Source organism: Thermobia domestica, chromosome 8 (genome assembly GCF_964235325.1).
Source record: "Thermobia domestica chromosome 8, izTheDome1.hap1.1, whole genome shotgun sequence".
NCBI classification, from domain to species: domain Eukaryota; kingdom Metazoa; phylum Arthropoda; class Insecta; order Zygentoma; family Lepismatidae; genus Thermobia; species Thermobia domestica.
In genome coordinates this window covers 34929233-34936773 of record NC_137461.1, presented here as the reverse complement: position 1 = coordinate 34936773, position 7541 = coordinate 34929233, and the positions used below count along the sequence as shown (strand labels likewise).

General features: G+C 32.1%; 1 long non-coding RNA gene across 1 annotated transcript; it reads right to left on the bottom strand.

The window, feature by feature from the left end:
* Nucleotides 1-880: 880 nt before the first annotated feature.
* LOC145691620 (uncharacterized) lies at nucleotides 881-7024 on the bottom strand. Its single transcript, XR_014132434.1, has 3 exons — nucleotides 6900-7024; nucleotides 5181-5310; nucleotides 881-1117 (listed from the first exon to the last, which is right to left on the bottom strand). It is a non-coding gene; the product is annotated as an uncharacterized LOC145691620 (long non-coding RNA).
* Between the last annotated feature and the right edge of the window lie 517 nt (nucleotides 7025-7541).

Here is a 7541-nt window from a genome sequence, read left to right as displayed (position 1 = left end):
CGACAGTGGGTTTCCGCATAAACGAAAGTACTGGAAACACGTTGTCTTCCTCATGTTACTAGTTGCCACATCTATTGGACAGCTTTCCAATATTCTTATTGTTACGTATCGTGACTTAACATTGTATTCACATACCAATTCACTTAATCATAGCTTGCTCATGGACTATTACGAGGTTAAAACGATATACTTTATATTACGTTTTTCAACATTATTATAGTTAAGATTCCCTTTAAGATATATTCATTAGTTATACATCATTCTTTTGAAGTAATATTAGATATTTCTTATGTAAATCTCAGCAACCTTTTGTTCCACAAACTGGACTGGCACATAGTATGGATCTACACTTAAATTTACGGATTCAGAAAATCAAGGAGAAAATGAACGTAAACTTGGAGGTCCTCAGCAGCATCGACGACCTTCTGCCAACGTTCTGGAGGCCATGGATTCCATCATGGTAGAAATTGGTGGGCCGTGAGGCGAAGAAGGTATGAAGTACATTTTGCACCTCTACTAGGGATTTGAACTGGCGCTCTGGAAGAAGATTCTCCAAAGAATGGAACAGGTTATAATCGGATGATGCAATGTCCGGGAGTATAGAGGAAGCAATAGTGTTTCGAACGATCGCCCCCTTCCAAACATTTAGCCTGGATCCGCCCCTGCCGCGATAAAACCTGCGGACATGATATCGTTCTTCATAACCTCATATCACCAGGGATAAAAATAGGAACCTTTGGCCCAGAGATAAGCACTCTACCGCTGAGCCACTTTAATCGTCTTATGTCCAATAAAGATATACTATTATCACACAGACACACAAAATAATACCATGAAGGATGTAAATTTACTGTAACACAAAAATGTCAAAGTATTGTGTTGTAACACATTTTTATTTGCTTATCTATCTTTTACAAAGGTTTGTAAAGGTAATAATATACTATAATTTTTAACCAATATAGTCTCAAATTTCAATTGTGATATTACTTCTATAAATACATGGACCAAAACTTCATATAATTTGTAGGTGAAGTAAGTTGATAGTTTCGTTTTGGATCAATTCTCGGAACAGTGCTATTACATCATCTTGTTATTTAGCCCCAGAACCATGGGAATCCTTAAAAGCAAAAATAAATAAATAAATAAATAAATAAATAAATAAATAAATAAATAAATAACAAATAAAAAGTTAATATTATTGAACTTCAGTGTTAACCAAATAATAATACAAATTAATTGTAAAGTAAAATGGACTTTTTGAATAGCAATGTGTGTAACAGTGAGAAAAAAAAATGCATTTCAAAAATGAACAAAATTGGTTTAAATTAGACATAAATGTAAATTTAAATTACATTTGAATATAATTTGGTTAATTTGAAATTATTTGTAAAATGAAACATCTACTAAGGAAAATGTACTGTTTACAGAAATATTACCTTTTAATATTATGTCTTTCGTTTACCATTATCGTCTGGTATTCAGAAAATGATATGCAAATATTTCCCCATGCTTTACAATTATAATTATTAGTTCTAGTAATTATTTTAATAGTGTAGTTTCCTTTAAAATACTGCTTCAGAACACTTCATATTTTTTCTCTCTCGGTTAGTGTGGTTTGCCGTCTTACAGTTTGCAATCAGGGACAACTTTACTATATGTACAATACATGCTTTTTGCAAAGGGCGGCTAAATATATCATACTATATTATTTAAAATAAATATTTCTTGTTAGAAACAGACTTCATGATGATGTAGTTAAATTTACTAAGCTGGCCTTCTATTTGAATAGTACATTCATAAATTCTGTTTACGTCGCATTAGATAAGGCCACTGTTAAATCAAGTGGTCAAACAAATCCCAGCAGGATGAATTGCTTGATTGTTGTCAAATAAAAGAGGTCAATTCTCGAACAGTAGCGAACACCTGTTCTATTTAGTTTGTTATAATAGTTTTGATATGAAAACTAGGCTCAGAAACAAGTTCCTTATTATTGAAGGTGAAAACAAGTTTTTCTTTAAAAAAAAAAAGTTTTCTAACACACGTAGAAGGAAAACCAAAAAATAAAGATAAAAGAGATAGTTGCACAGAAATTGCAAACTGATGTATTGAGATTGAAGCCCGATATTGGATTCTATAAAAGAAAAAAAAGAATTACCATTTTCCTCTGCACGTGCGTTTGCTTTATCTTTCACTATCATTAATTAATAAATTATTATTTAAACAAACAACAGACGCAATAAGATTGTATTTGTAGTGTTTAGATCTTTCTGAGTGCGAGTACTCTGCCCCTCCCTTTCGTTGTTCATGATAGGGTAGCATGCTTAAAATCGTGGATTATAAGATTTGTTCATGCTGGAGAAAGAGGCGGACAATAATGGCATTGCAAGGGGAGGCAAATTGCGTAGCCCCGGCCCTATTTGCAATACTTTACAATTTAACGAATGTTATTTTAAGTTTGTTTCTGAAGTATTCCTTCTGAGGAAGTCCTATTATTTTCATTTTATTAATTTTTTTGTTGTTGTTCTGAGCTGAATTATGACGGTGCGTTTGCAAACTCCATGTCAACTTAAAGACCATATTTTTAAAAATCTGTATTGTCTTGTAACTTTTCTGTATTTACTTTATGTAGAATGGCCAAGAGTTTATTTTATTTGTTTACAAATTCAAGCATTTCACCAAATAATTAAGTGAAATCGAGAGATACGAAGGAAAACTGTAGTACCCTCGTAGACAACAAGGAAAAATTAAAGATTATTAAAACACATTATCAATGTTCAGAAATATCTTGTCTTATGAGTGGATAGTTAGTGGATAAGTGGAGTGTCCTATGAGTGGATATGCCAGTCATTTTGCATACAACATGATTCTATTGGAACCTCAGCACAATCTAAAATGTGCTGTACATCTTCAGTCGGTGGAATGTTTTAAGTGTAAAAACTACAATTGTTATTACTGAGTATTTCGCATAGCAGACGTCCATTGTAAGACGTTTTCTAAGCAAGTTTACGACAATGTGGAACTAACTTAATTAGAAGATTTAGGTTTACAATGAAAATCACGCGCTTTGGGCTAAAGAAAACGGATGATGAAAACAATTGGATGATAATGGAAAGATTGGTAGGATGAGAATGTGGGAGATAAAGGAAAGTTTCTTAGAAAACCTAAGGACACGATGTTGTCCACCACAAACTTACTTAGCCGTGGATCGAACAATGTATCCCACACACCAGAGATAGGAACTCTATCACTGAGCCACCCAGCCCTTGGGAGTTAATATGCAAACCAATAGTAGTAATACTATCATAAGCAATTTCATGAATTAAATTTTCACAAGTAAGGATATATTATATTTTTGTGAATAACAATTTCAAATATATTGTCGTTAGCAGAGATGATTAATACTGGTTTGTAGTTTTTTTATATCAATTTTGGGGAACTGAACAAATGTCAGCAACTTTCCATCTTGTTGGAAAGTGAAATCGGGCTAATGACCTATTAAATATCGCCTGTAATGGATATTTAGGTAATTGATAGCAACCCTTCATGGCATATGGTGAGATGTTATCAGGTACTGGAGATATTAGAGACCTCTTCCTGTCGATAGCATCTGTGGTTTCTTCCACTTCATCATGAGTGTTCGCAAACTGATTATGTACACCAAAATTACCATGATGCGATGAAGGCTCAAGATCGTACTCACATTTGTTATACGAGAGTTGCAACTGTTATATACAATTCCGGGTTTAGGGTGCGTGCACCAGTGCACGCGTACCCCCCTTCCTCTTCGTTGTAAATAAGATTATACATATATAAAATGAGAAGCTAACTGAAAATAACAACACTTTCCGAAAGCTTCTGTCGTCATGTTTCCGTTTAGGGCTTGAAAGAAAGAGGGGTTTTGCAAATGCAATAGTTTAAGTCGATTTTCTGAAAGTGGAAGGAAAAGGATTTAACAAGCAAGGTAATATAACTTTTGTCAAGTAGGGAAGAAAACAGAAGCCAGGAAGAGACAACATTTTTTTTTTCTGCATATTACTTGCAACCCTCTTTAAAATACTTCCCTCCCGTTCTACGCATCAGGTGTAAAGAATATTGCCATACGTCGCTTTAAAGAGTTTCAATGAGACTGCATATTTTGGTAGTTACGGTGCACCCCCTCAGAAAATCCTGGATCCGACACTGGTTACATATACATGTATTTGCAATATCTATTTCGAAATTCAACAGACGTTCTTCGTATGTTAGAGAACTTCTATCGGAATTCAGTTTTTTTTTTTTTTTTTTTTTTAACGTAAAACCAAAAGAAATTTAGATTTACAAAAATACTGAATTAGCATTCATCTATGTATCTATCATAAAAGTCTCATTTCTGGTTTGAGGGCTTAGCTTTTATTTGTTTAAATAATAGGAAATGTCCTCTATCCCCCATCTATCCATTTTCTTCTTTGATAATCTTAACTTTTTATTAATTTCATTGTTTTGAGAATGAAACAAACAGATATTTGTGATTCTTTTTTTTTTAGTTTTCTTTTTCTTTTCTTTTCTTTTCTTTTTCTTTTGATGACCTTGGTATATGCTTATCAAAAGCATCATTCATTAAGCTATAGAGAACATCAACAGCTTTGTCGACCGTAGAACTCATAGCCAGTGTTTCCAATTTTCTCTATATAACTGTTCGTAATTAGCTTTATGAAAGTTATAACCTGATTAAGTTGAGGTGATTTTGAGTTTAACCTCTCTTTTAGCAGCTTCGCTATATCAGATGAGACCTACTGATTAATGTGGAATCCGGACCACATCAGCTCCCACCGGGAATCGAACCCGGGTCTCCGACGCTAAAGGCGCGTAGGACTACGCTAACCGCTAGGAATCTGACAAAGTACATTCAAGTTTAGTACGTAGGCCTATTCCTTTACTGTGGCGGAAGTCAATAATCAAACCAAGGTTCTAGCAGAAAGAACAATATTGAATACACATGGGTTTAGAATGAGTAATTCCGCTACGATGAAAATGCGAGCTTCTTTGGGAAACTGTGAGCCTGGCGGGAGCTCATATTGTTCGGTTTCCATGTTAATCAGTAGGTACACATCTCACATAGCCTCACTGTTGAAAGGAATGCTAAATTCAGAAATCAATCTTACGAAAATGCACTAAATAATGAACACAAATATATAACTTACCCCACATCATGTTAGCTGTCTGCATATTCTCTCCTCTCTGTTGTTGTTGCAGAGGAATTCTTTGAGGATAAGGCATTGGCATAGGAACAGCCAAAGCAACACAAACAATCAGGGCGAGGAATACGAATACCTACAAGAAAGAGAGTAAAAGACCCATTTACTTTAATGTACTTGAGAAAAATGCACACATTATATTATTAAGAAATTATGGTTACTTTGTGTACTACAGTACAAAGTAATACTAGGTTATTATTCTCTTATTAGTTAGAGAAATAATAATAATAATAACAATAATAATAATAATAATAATAATAATAATAATAATAATAATAATAATAATAATAATAATAATAATAATAATAATAATAAAGGTTACTCTTCACATGAACAACATAAACCTCCTCTTGGAGTAAATATACATATGGTTAACAAAGATTATTAACATAAATATAAGGTAAACAAAGGAATCTCTCTCTAACACGTTACTAAGAGTGTTAACTTCTGTTCTAGTCAAGTTTAGAGTACTTTACTAATTTCAGAAGTTAGGAGATAAAACTTAATAACTCCCCATAAAAAAAATCTTAATATGTCTTTCAGTATTTTTCAAAAATTCCGCTGTTAAAGCAGGAAAAACAGACGATTTCTTTAACATTCAAATTTCACCCGATTATTTATTCAGAAAATATTTAGTGGCGTGATTTACTGAAGTTAGAGATGTGAAATTGGAATTATTTTAATGAATTCGTAATTTATTTGAAAACTTGAATTAGAAATGATATAATACGTGTTTCAGTGTTAGGAAATTCTGCTAAGCTCCTAAAATCAAGGAGAGATTTCTATAACATTCAAATTTCCGTTTCGTTTTTTTCAGATAGTGCTGAACTTAAGGGTTTTCTTATGTCTTGTAAAATTTGCTTAATGAAAAGTGATCGTATAACTGTTTGAACATTTTTGAAAATCGTGCTTTATAAAAGTGGACAGAAGCTATTTCTACAATATTCAAATTTGTATTTTTATATTTAATTGGCTTTATTCTCCTCGTGCGAGGAAGGTGTAGTTCTAATAGTATACTTGTCTTTGTAATGGCATACCCACACGAAGATGTTTTCCAACATATTACATAAAAGACATTAGAGCAAATTGTTTGCAAAGCTCGCTTATATTTTTGTTAAGTAGTAAATTTTTAACAATTTTATTTCTTGTTTAGGTAATAAAATAATATGAAGTGCAATTTATTTCTGCACAGAAATATGTTGTAAAATGTGAAGTTCAATTCAGAATAAGTACTTGCTCAATTTTTCTTTTGATCAATTTTCGCCTTACTTCTCTACACAAAATATGCCCATATTTACCAGATGTACCTTTCGTTGAATTTCACAATATTGTTGTAGCACTTTGATTTTCGATGTTTGTACAAATTTATGTTAAATTATAAAGTTCAATGTACAATGTTCAATCAAGGCAATGCACTAGTAAACAAGGAAGGAAAACTTGAAGTAACACTTTGTACTGATATTTTTTTTAATATATCTTCTAAAATTTATCAATTTGAAAGCAAATAAATAAATAAAAGCAGAATATATTACTGTTGTCATATGCTTTTATATTCTCTTGTGTAAAATTTTAGTTTTGTACTGGAATGTATATAAATATTAAATTTGCACTGAGCAAAATTGATATAAAGAAACTATTGCAACATACTTCAATAATTATACTTACTTTAGTAAACATGGTGCTACAAGTGATCGTGTTTCTGTTGACGATTCAACTTATGGATACACTACCTGGAGAACATAATTTATACATAACCTAAACCTTGAAAAGTGACCATATCAAGATTTTTTGAGTCATACCTAACCAATATCTGTTAACAATTGTCTTTATTCATTTTAATTATAATTATTTGCTTAATTCGTTTGTGTGCAACAAAATGTAAAATTACAACGCTTCCGTAATAAACCAGTATGATTAAGGTTCAATGTATAAGGATTTACAGTTTTTGTTTCGGTGATTTTTTTTAGTAATGAATTCAAGCCATTTACATAATGATAATTAATAATATCATATAATGACTATAATGACTAATGAGAATGACTAATAATGCATACACGTGTATTTCTCTAAAAGTTAGAAAGCTGTAATTAATAAAGCATAACGCTTATTTGTTGCTTAAAAACTAATGTAACGGACACATATGATTCACATAAAGAGAAAATACATTTTTCTATGCAGTTACGTCATTGATATACAAAACGACAATGCGGCCGAGGAAAGCCAAGACAGAAACAAGAAAGAAAGAAGCATTAGAGCTACAGAGCATGGGCTACGGTCAAGAAAGAGAATTGATTTATTACTATAAAT